The sequence below is a fragment of the Cyclopterus lumpus genome, chromosome 5 (assembly GCF_009769545.1).
Source record: "Cyclopterus lumpus isolate fCycLum1 chromosome 5, fCycLum1.pri, whole genome shotgun sequence".
In the NCBI taxonomy this organism is placed as follows: domain Eukaryota; kingdom Metazoa; phylum Chordata; class Actinopteri; order Perciformes; family Cyclopteridae; genus Cyclopterus; species Cyclopterus lumpus.
This window is the reverse complement of record NC_046970.1, coordinates 12,605,644-12,618,040: the sequence shown is the minus strand read 5'-3', so window position 1 is coordinate 12,618,040 and position 12,397 is coordinate 12,605,644.

The following is a 12,397-nucleotide window of genomic DNA, read 5'->3' as shown; positions in this document are numbered from 1 at the left end:
TTAATGAGCTCCTAGGCAGCCATAAAATAAGAATAAGTTTGAGAATGAATTACTTCTGGATCTTGACACACAGTGGAGGGAGGCCATGCATGCCAAAACAAACTACTTCACCATTATGCTGTTCGCTTGGCCATTCTCTGTTCCATGAGTTTCACTGTTTCTAAATGCAAAGATAGCTATAATTTGGATATTATCTAAGATGATATGGTTGATATTAGCTCTGCTTCCCAGATGTGTTGCGTATCTGTCTCCTCAGAGATTAACAACATGTTTTGAGCTCTTGGGCTGGGTAGATTATCTTCATACCAGCTTGGTACCAGTGATCCTCTTGAACGAGTGTGTGGCACAGCCGGCAGCTCTGGCTGTGAGCCCATTACACAACGGCCTTAATAAACAGGGAGTGTGTGCTCTTCCCTGTTAATCACTCACTACTTATGATACAGGTCCATGGGAAGCAGTCATGCACATGTGGAAGTTTTAAGAGCCAGAGCTGCTGCTGATTCATGCACACCATGACTCTTACAGGTTTGGTCAAAGTGAGACAAGAAGAGAGAGATTGGAGGGGACTGACAGGCTGGGCCCCCAAAGGAATTGTAATATGTTATATTATGCTCTCATTTTGTCGATTTCATGACACCAACTCCCAGAAACGTCTGAAGGGATGAAAGGTACTGACTCAGTTTTCACAAGCAGATATGATATCATGAGCAATGGGGATGAAGAATCAGTCATCAGTTTCCTTGAACAAATCCTTGAATATATACATGTATATTAAATTGGTGTGTGAAAAATATGTAATGACTAAACATTACTGTGTGCAGGCATAACTTTGTCGGCATTTGTGTGCGTGCGTGCGTGGGTGGGCGCGTGCGTGTGTGCGTGCGTGCGCAACAGAGAGAGATAGTTGAGTGCAATTCGTTTCACATAAGAACTGACAAGTTTCTCCAGTATTAATATAAAACGGATACAGATGTTTTTCCTCTACTTTCCGTCTGTTCATGCCCTGCGATGTTTAAATATTTTTTCTAGAAATGTCAGGTGGCTGGTCTTTGCAATGACCCAGTCACACTCAAACTGATTGGATTCCCTAAGTGTGACTGAAGTGTGGCAGCAGGGACCTCAACCTTCTCTTGGCTCAATTCATAGATCCTAACTGCTTAATCATCCATCATTCAGTTTCTCCTATAATCCATTCAAATGTCTTTCAATTAAACTACGATCTACTGTGCTCTGGAATATAGAGATTAACTTGGTGATACATTTGTCTGTCTTCTCTCTTCCCCCAAGTGTTGCATTGCTTGGGTATTAAATTGGAGGAGACAAGCGGAGTAATCACTGCTTTCATGCTGAGCCTATAAAACTCAAGACACCTGGCACCAGGTTTCTGGCAGACTGGCAGCACTACGGGGGTCTGCATCCGTTCCACCTTTCTCTCACTGTATGTACGTGTTGACCTTTTTGACCCAAGGAAGCTCTGCTGAACACATATGCTCTTTTTCACTGATAACTTTCTTCATAATCACTGCAGTATACAAGTTCATACTTTCAAGCTGCCCAGTAGACCCACATATTGCCTAATGTTGGCCACAGACCAGCTCCACTGAAGTGGTTGGAGTTAACTATTGTGTTTAACCTACAAAATGTCTGACCATTTGTATATAAATGACTCACCCGGAGTGAGCCTGTGCAAGCGTTACACTGATTTGTGTTTTAAATAGTTATGTTTTAGCGAAGACGCATGTGTTTGATAGTAGTGAGCATACAACTGGATAAATGAGATTTAGATCATACTGCACGAGTTGTGTGAGAGTTTGTAAGCGGATGTTTTGCTATAGTTTTACAGTTAAACGCGGCCCCCATACTTCAATTCATCAAGATTCTTCACCGTTTGTTTTCTTATTGTTCGCCCTGGAGGCATGTTCCATCAGGTACTCGAGGTAACACGAGTTGAGTAATTGATACAAATCGTAATTTTTTGTATGAAGTATTCTTTTAGTATTCTTTTTAAGTTTTACATAAAGCTGTGCAAACCAAATACATGACCCATCACCGCCTTCCCACCTGTTTGCTTTTGCACTCTGCTACAGTGTGTGTGGGTTTCTCTGTAACCTATACCTAGACATCTCCATCACACATCAGTTACTTTGTGCTTTCATGCAGATACATACAATGTATCCATGTGTTTAAAGACACTTTTAAACACTCCATCTATCCATTTGCTACACAGCATGTATCACATATCTGAATCATCTCAAATATTAATTGATTGTCCCAACACATGTTTTACCTTGTGAGTGTCCTTTGTGAACTCTTGGGTTCTCTGGGATGCGACAGAGATTAGGTTTGAGATTAATTATCTCAAAGCAGGCCTGGACCAGTTGAGGGCCAGCACCTGTATCCCCAAAATATAATTGATTGGCTAAGGTGGCAGAGAGCACTGTAAGTAGCATAATTTAAAATGCTCACATGCAGCCATCTCCCATCTCCACAGTGCCAACAAATATACTTTTGGTTTCCCTTCACATGCTGTGACATTAATGCATACGCAGACCGCTGGAAGGAGACAGAAAAAAATCCTCAACAGTTTGGGATTATCCAGTTGACTGTCTGAATCGAAGCCTCCAGCAGGAGGGATTTACACTCTTTACTCACCCAATCCTTATGAGGCTTTAATCTAACATTACACATTTAAAACACACACACTGTCTCCAAGTACACACCTAGTAGCTGATGTTTCCTCTGGGTTCTGTTAAACCTTCAGAGGATCACTGGCCCGGAGGTTGGCAACAAGACAGCGAGATGTAATTGTTGGACATAATAAGCTTTATATTCTTCCTGCTAACGCCTCAGAAATCCAGTTATAAGATAGGATCTCTGCACAATACAGGGAGCAATGAAGAAAATCATAGTCAATTAAAAAACAGAGCTGCAGTGCAGTCAGATGCAAGGACCATTCCTCTTTAGATCTGTGAAATGTAGGTGTTCGTGTGTGCAGGCAGCAGTCATTATTTTCAGAGAAAGACATTTAAAAAAAAAGTCTTTGCTTGAAAGACTTGTTAAAATGATGTCTCCTAGGTTGGTTTGAGGACATTTCATTGTACTTGACTTAACACCTTCTCAGAGTTTAGATGCAATACTACATTTCACCATGTGCCACTGGTGCTGCTGGGAGGGACTTCACTTGATTGCACACACTGCATAATTTTTCATAGGAGGCTTTGGTTTTACCCCCTTTATTTCTAAGGCCCTTTTTACTGGGTGCAAAATGTAAGCAGTGTTTCTGAATCAGCACAACAAGCTCTCAGACATGCCATCACCATAGCAACGGCTATGCCACAGGCATGTCTGTTTCATAACCAAATGAGAAGACATGAGTAGAGTTATCAGTGTCATCAGGCAGCTTTCAGAACATGCTACTGGGATGAAACAACATAATCATGTACATGCTCAAAAGTCTGTATCAGCATACACCGCACTGTAATAATGTATTTTTCTAGATTTAGACACTTAAGCGGCTGTATTTTACAATCAGTTTCAACCTAGAGCTATCATGTGGTGCTGGGAAGCTGAGTGGTGCTGCCTGATGTTTTCTCCATGTCCCCACTGTGCTGGCCTGCCTCAGAGACATCCTGCTCCATTAGTATGCAAGCGTCTCACTTCACATCACACAGGGCTCCGTTGCAGCTGCTGGTGGCAGAGGTGTAGAGTCGAGGAGGAGTAGGATGCATGTCCACTCAGTCAGAGAGACGAGAGAAAGTAAGGAGGGAGAGGTTGGAGAGCTCTGTTTTCTTTTATTGGAAGGCCACGGGAGGAAACTGATGAACTGAAAACGCGATAGGGCTGAAGGTACAATGAGAAAATTCAAAACAACATATGGAATGAAAGAAAAATGTGCTGCATACTTTCACAATGTCTCTTTATACTGCATTAGGGTTTAAAAGTGGCAGCATGGCAAATTGTCTCTGCATTTCTGCCTACTGCAAATCCATATGGTTGCTTTATTTCCCTGTGGAACTGAGATGGATCTTGGCACAATTTTTCGTCGCTGGCGCTCAATTGTTTCTCTCTCTTTATGCCCTCATCCTCCACTTCATCTATCCTTACAGTTGCAATGTTGGTGAAAATCCAAATGTGTTGTCATTGGGGCATCGATCAATTACACTGATGGGTCAGGTGGGTCTCTAATCTCAGGGGAATCACTATTTGAAACAATGCAGAGGTCAAGGAAGATTAAGTTGCACAGTTCAAACTAGCTTTAAAATCAAAAAAGAGTGTGTCATTAATAATGCTTTTAAAATGGATTTTGATAAAGGGCATAAATGGAAATGTGTTTTTCCCAGGTTTTGGTTCAACTTAACTTTTCTATTGTATGATCACATCCAAAAACGACAAAGTGTCTTACACCCTGTCTATCTAAAATATTTTTTTTTCAGTTGATGGCTGATAAGTATGATGAACAGCTGACATAACATCTTGACTAAACCTTACAATGGCCCGTCGTGTTTCCATGTTCCCCTTTAGCTCACGCTCACAAAGGGAGAAGGTCAAGCCATTGCATCCTTGTCTGTGGGAACCCCAGCACTGACACATGCTGCAGAGTTAAGGCCCTGTGGCTCACAATGGCTTGTACCCGAACACGCACAGAGACACACCAAGACGTGTCTTTGTTTTGGCAGGTTCTCACACTCCTCATTACCAGCTGAGGAGATACGTCACTATGCCTTGTGAAGATTGGGGGAAGGTGCCACGGCCTTCTATACATATCATTGGCTCATTGGGTGACATCTGGATCAATTGTCTGCTTTTACTCACAAGACAAAATATATACATACAAGTTGTGTGGTTGCGGTTTCCAGAAAAGAAGCGTGCAAATCATGCAGTGCCTAATTTTCTTCCTTTCTTAATCAAATATATACGTGATAACCCATCTACCACAGTGTCCTGATATTAGTGATTATTTGTGATGTTGGTGGTTTCAGTAACAGGTGGCGCTGTGCAGCAGCTGAAACAACGGAGCCCATTGACAAAGGTGACCCTAACAATACACACTCCCCCTGCTTTCTCAAACATCTGAGCAGAAACTCTGGAACCCTTGTATTTCTCTTCTGTGTCTTCATTTCAGAGACAGCTGCCAATTTCCTGAGTTGTGGGCACAACTAGGTTTGATGGAGCACTTTAGTCCATTACTCCTACTCAGCTGTTTCACTCTGCACTGGAGAGTGATGCTGCAGTTTGTGTAAATGTTACACTTCACTGTTAGTTGAACCTGGTGTCACAGTGCAGTGAAATGTCAGGACTGCTGGCAAGACTGCAGTTTTAATAATGAGCCCTTTAGAGATTCATGAATGCTTGGCTATTCATGGCTATAAGTATAAGAATGGGCAAAAACTGTTTCTAAATATCATCACAGGATTGCAGTGCAGATTGTATTTGGTCATGTTTTGTTTTGGTTGCCTTTGTTCATCCGTGTATATGTTTCATACATTGTCTTGACTTCATAATAATGATAGATTCACTGCAGAGCACAGTGTCCTTGCAGATCTAATACTTCTATATATTGTATTGATAAGACTGACCCGACGCACACAAAGAAGATAAATGTTAAGAATACATCAATAAATATGCAAAATGTTTAGCATCGATCTTCTGTTTTTATCAAATCTTTGTTGAAGCTATGTAATGTTAGTGTTATCACCTCTTTGCGGTGATAACACGCCATGGAGAAATAACGCGTTATTGTTCATGTTCATCTTTGTTGATCGGCGCATTTACAACGTAAAGATTATGACTTAATCTGTTCGAGTTTAACACTCTTTTCTAGACCGGACTGATACACCCCCCTTTCTCCGGAGCAGGAAATGAAGAACAGATCAGTTGATATATTTCATAGACATATGTATCACAATTTCAGCCGATGCGTAATAAACACATTGCTCTCACCTCTGAAGCGCTGTATCCTCCTGCTGCAGGCTACTGTATCTGACCCATGCAGTATCCGCAGCTCCAAGATGATGCGCGAGGGCTTACAGATGATGTTTCAGAATGAAAACAACCAGTCTTGTTAACGAGAAGCAATCTTATCTGTGGTTGTATCTTGGTTGGAATATTTGCTGTGATCTCCAACGCTGGAGACGCGCTGATACTTCAGAAGGGGAAACGCTGCATGCGGCGCACAGCTTCCAGTGACGAGCAGCTGCCTGGTGCAGGTCAGCTCGACTGAAACACCAACAGTGGTGCCCAAACAGTCAACCTCACCATATGTTCTGTCATCATCACAAACCATGGGAACACAAAAAGTCCCCGCCTATCGGCTAGTAGAATGTGGTGGTGGGTGTGCTGGAGAGACCAGCTGAGATCTCATTGTTTGAATGCTTCTGTTTCTGACCTCTTTAAGATGGCTTCTGTTGTCACCCCTCACGTCAACATAAGTGAAATGTATTCGTTATTTAGGAAAAGGCTTGTTTGAGGGGAGGACATCATAAGACGTGTTGGTGCCATGGATACTGTTGATATAAATTGAATGACTTGCTAATTAATAATTAATAATAATTATGGTAATGAAATGGACTTGAACGTGGATCTTGTGAGTCTCTCTCACTCTATCTCACACACATATACAAACACTTGCACACACACAGAGTCATGTGGAAAGGGAGAAATCTTTTCTCTCAGAAGTGTCACTCCTCCTCCTGCTCCCCCTCACCCTCCCCTCTAAGGGGAGCAGTGAAAATGACAACGTTTCATCACTTGCTGGTTGAGCTGCTGGTTTGGGAGCTGCCTGACAGGTTCATCATCCATTGCTACAAGAAGAGATGTGATCATCTCTGTGTTCAGACCAGAAAGTGTGCCAGGCAGATGCCACGTGCATGTTTTGGCTGTTTATATTGGAATTAAACAGAATCAGAATAAGCGTTATTGGCCAAGTATGCACAAACAAGAACTTTGACCCATTTTCTGCATCTCTCATAATGTACTAACACAAATAGAAATAACAGCTTGGGTCAAGGACAACAAAGCTGAACTGTTAAGCAATTGTAAACAAAACTAATTTGGAAATAAATAGTGAATTAATTCATTTAAATGGACTGGATGATTATAAGTTAAGATGTTTATGTACTGTATATACAGTGTGTGTGACTTATATTGACAGTGACAGATTAAATGTACCTATTATGCAACACATTGTGCATTCAAAACAAAAATTAGAATCTATACAGGCAGCAGTTGATATTTTGGTGTTGGTGGGTTATTGACAGTGACTGATCTTAATTGTTCATCAGAGGGACGGACGGCCTTTTGGAAGAAGAAAAGTTATTGCACTGTTTTTCTCCTCTTTAAATTGTACTCAGATGGTCCACAATAAGTCCTCCAGTGTTTGAGTTGTTTATCGGGCAGAAATGTATCCAGAAAACTATGAAGCTTGAACACATTTATGCAGTCGCCTCATTAATGAAATTCATAAAGAGTAAACACATCTTTATGCATTTAGCCTAGAGTTTACTTCTGAACACAAACATTAAAAGGTTCAAAAAATAGACTTCTGACAGCTTAGAGGGTTTAGTAGGCAACAGTGACAGATTCATTTCTATTTTTGATTGTTTATAACATTAAATGTACTAAATGCTCTGTAATACACAACCTTCAACTTAGTCTAGTAGGGCCAATCTGTAATGTATGTATAGTGTTTAACTACAAATGGAAATTATGTTAGCCTTCTGCACTCTATTGGCTGACATTTTTTCATCACACAAAGTTTCAACATTTTGAAACATACTTAAAACCACCTGTTAGAAGAATTCATATTTGAGATTATTTTGGGCGTTTGAGAGATTATGGTAATCTCATTTGAAATGTTTTACTACTTTCAGATTCAGGATTTGATACATTTGACTGCATGAGGAAAATATAGAGTAAAGCCTTTCTAAATACAAACACATTAGTGAACTGTAATTCATTTTGCTGGAGGCCAACTGGAACTTGTTCAAAGACCTGCACTGTGGGAGCCTGTTGTATCGTTCTGCCACCACAGAGAGCTCAAAGTTGATTCAGCAGTCACCCTTTTATGTGTGTTAGTTGCAACCGGCAAATCCTAATTTCCCACCATTAACCTGCAGTGCTTGTGGTGTGGTTGCTATGGCAACAACTCCCTTCCAGGAAAGGCGATGCAGCATATCTACCGGTTTATTAGATCTCTGACTCTGATCAAACAACTCCCTCCACATGGCCATCCGGGAAAACCAGTCACACAGAAACGTATTTTACCTTTAGCAAGTCTTCTTATCATCTTGCTGCATTACACTCTAATGAGAACACAAGGTGTCAGTTTTCTCGTTAGTGCTTGTTTTCGGTCATTGATGGATAGCATATTACATGAGAAGTGTTGCAATGAATGTTGGAAGAAAATAACCAATATGCAAAAACAAACACAGTCATGTGATTCAATTTCAATTCAGTTTATTTGATATAGCCCAATATCACAAATTACAAATTTGCCTCAGAGGGCTTTACAATCTGAACACATACGACATCCCTGTCCCAGAATCTCACATCGGAGGTATTTGTCTGATTCCTCCCACAGTTTATGTGGAAAATATTAAATAATGTCTATCAGAGCATAAGAGGACAGATACTTTCATTTTTTAGATAAATGTTTTAGTTTTTAATTAGTTTTTTGTGATTAGATTAAATCTGATTTTAACTGGCATTAATATGAACAGCTTGACGCTGTCTTCAACTGTAACTAGAGCAACTGTAACTCTGAACATGGAGCGCATTTGCCACCTTGTTGGGACATTATGTTACTGGCACACTGTTCCTGGTACCATCGCTAGAGCAAACACTGCTGACAAACCGCAGATGTTGTGTCACTTTCACGCACACACACGCACGCACACACACGCACGCACACACACGCACACATACACAGTCACACACATACACACACACACACACATACATAAACATGCCTCTGTGTATATATACATAACAAACACTGTCACTCTCAATAAAAAAGTAAAAGTTCACATTTTATTTCAATGTCCTTTTACCTAACCTAATACATGTTTGTCATGGTCCGACTCTCTCGGTGGACACAGAAACAGAAACACCGTACGATATGCAGCCTATCACAACAAATAGCACAAACTACAGCCACAGAAAATCCCATGTGAGTTGAGTCAGCACCAGGCTCCACACAATTTGAACATTTTGAGCTTCACTGTGGTTGAATTTATTGCAGGGTTGTTATATTGGATTGCAATGGAGTGTTCAGGTGGGAGGCTACTTATATTGTTTACCATGTAGCTTTCACCTGTTTTCAGAAGAAAGAGTTTGACATTTTGGGGAATACCCTAATTTGCTTTCTTGCCGAGAGATGAGAAGATAGATGTTTCTCTCATGTTGCTAACAAAGCTACAGACAGGAGACGCTAAGCAGAAGGCCTGAAAACAGCTTGTCTTGCTCTTTTCAAATGTAACACAATCTGCTTACCAGCTCATCAAAAGCTCACTAATTAACATGTTATATCTTATTTGATTAACAAGCATTTCAGAGCCAGTGCTCTGTACTCCTCCGTAGTCTGCTGGAGGAGCAGCATTGGAGCTGGAGACACCAACCGACTCACTAAACTGGTAAGGAAGGCCAGCTCCATCATTGGCTACAAACAAGACTATCTGGAACAGGTAGTGGAGAGGAGGACACTGAAGAAATGATCGTCCATATTGGATAACCCGGACCACCCTCTCCACCACCTACTGCAGGGACAGCGGAACACTTTCCCCAACACATTGCTTCAGCTCCACTGTCACAAGGACAGATACAACTGCAATTATACTTTATAATGAACCACCTATCTAATATCTAATATCTATCTATCGATCTATGCTAACTCCCGGCAGGAAAGAGAATAAGCATATTTCCAAAATGTAAAACTATTATTTTAAGTATTTTTTTCCACATCACTCAAATAAGATTCCTTGAACTCCCTTGCATAAGGTTTGCAGATGTGTCCTATAATTTGACTAATTAAACAGACATATTCCAACCAATATGTAGCTGCAGAAGACAGAGGTTTATTACAAGATGAGGTTAAACTTCAAATTGACCCAAACAGTAGTGGCAGTGTCAGCTACGGGACAGTTTTAGAGGGAAGTGACCAGGATGAGCCATATACTCTCCATATATACATTTGTATGTGTTAATTGTGTCAATCACTGTTGAAATGTAAGGCAGTGCTCTTCCATTGGCATTGACTGTTTATAGTTGCACTGTCAAGGGCTCAAGGTGAACGTGAGTGGGAAAGGTCTCATCTGAATTGGTCTTAATAGCCACAGAGGTGATGGGGTCCTGACTCCTGTTACACATGTCACTTTGCATTAGTGCCCACATTAGAGTCTGGCACTCCGCAACCAATCAGAGACACATGACAAACAAAATCAAGGGATCCCTTTATAATTGCTCCTGAGTAAGCAATTTAGCTGCAGCTCTTGGGTATTGACTTTCATTTGGGTTTGTCAAACACAGGTCTTGCTTGATTTGTTTTGGCCCAATCAAAATCAAAATATTTTCTGAAGCATGTGTGTGTGTGTGTGTGTGTGTGTGTGTGTGTGTGTGTGTGTGTGTGTGTGTGTGTGTGTGTCTGTCTGTCTGTATGAGTGTGTATTTGAGGAAGCCGTTTGTACTTATTTGCTTTATGTAAAAAAAAATTTAAATGAAAGGTAATTGGTCTTAGTAGAAAATAATAGTACTCAATAATCGCCTTGTGTTAATCAATTTTACATATTCATCCTTCTTATGTTCCCAATTTAAAAACATTAACCAGAATGTGTTTCTTCCTTTCACAGAAAAAACCCAGAACATTAATATTGAATTGACGTGACATTCACAGCTCACTGATGTTTGCAAAGAGAACTGCTCTAATTAGTCAACTAATTTTGTGGGGGATTTTAAAGTACAGATTTCAGACACAGCTGGAAAAACATGACCATTAAGTTAAATATTCTGTAATTCATTTAACTATTCATTCCATTCCATGCAACCCTTTGCAAAGTATGACATCACAGCGTTAAAGATGTCTTTACCATCTGTGTCTCATCATTATGTTAGGATCATGGAACCATACCGGCTGGATTGTGTCTCCATGGAACGAAGCAGGAAAAGAGCGAAAGGTTCTGAGTTAATAATGAACGAAGTTTACTTAGCTTTTAAAGTTCTCTCTAGGTCGCAACAACATCGTGTTTCTTTACTTCCTGCTCGGAAGCTGAACATGAAGTGATTGTTGGTTGTATGGTAAATTGTTGATGGTCACATTTTTCCATTGCTCAGGTGTTCACCATGCCAGCAGCGTGGCTCTAGGGATGGCAATATGGCAGTCAGTTGGTCCATCCCTTTGGTTCAGACGGAGATTAAAAAAAACATTTTGATATTTTGGACACACACTCATGTTTCCCAGAGGATGAATTCTTGAATTACAAGGGCGTAAATATAGACAGTGAAGGCTGGCGCGGTTGCACTGGGGCCCGTGGGATGGGGGGGCCAGTAGAGAGAGAGGGCCCTCCAACAATATGTTGAGAGAGGAACAGGCTCAAATGGTGATTCAGATTTACTATTACTATTATACTATTTTACTATTACATTTACTTTAATACCATGTTGGGCGACTGGCTCAGGGCTGAGCTAGCCCATGTCGATGTGTCCTTGGGCAAGACACTTAACCCCAAATTACTCCCATAGCCGTGCCTACGGTGTGTGAATGTGTGTGTGAATGTTAGTTACTCCTGATGGGCAGGAGGCTATCAGTGTATTAATTGGTGTGAATGGGTGAATAATGACACATTGTGTTAAAACAAGTGCTATACAAGTACAGGACTATTTGCAATATATTCCCTTGTAAAGGAAAATTCATCTTCATCATGTTTTTTTAGTGATTAGTGATCACAAAATGATATACTTGTGTTTGTCTGTGTGCTTCCTAACAAAAATAACTAGCATGAACTTGACAGGGTGTTGTCTCAAATTGAACATGGCGGCTTTGCACATTGCAATCAGATGGAGCATTACTACCAACATTTGACCGCAGTTGTTGCTCCCCAAAATATTTGCAAACTTACATTTTTATAGTATATCACTGTAGCAATTACAACCATTGCAGCTTCCTCTGACACCATATTTTCAAATGTCGATGGTTCCCCCTCTTCCAATGATGACCATTAAGAGTTTTTATCCAGTATTCCACACTAAAGCTTTTGACCGTTATGATTATCCAGTTACGTGTGCTGCATTTTGTTATACTTAGGCCTACGCCTTATATAGCATCTGTAAACTACATACGGAAGAGCACACATTGAGAAATAGGATAAGATGGTGAAAATGGACATTACACCTGCCTAACATAAGCATG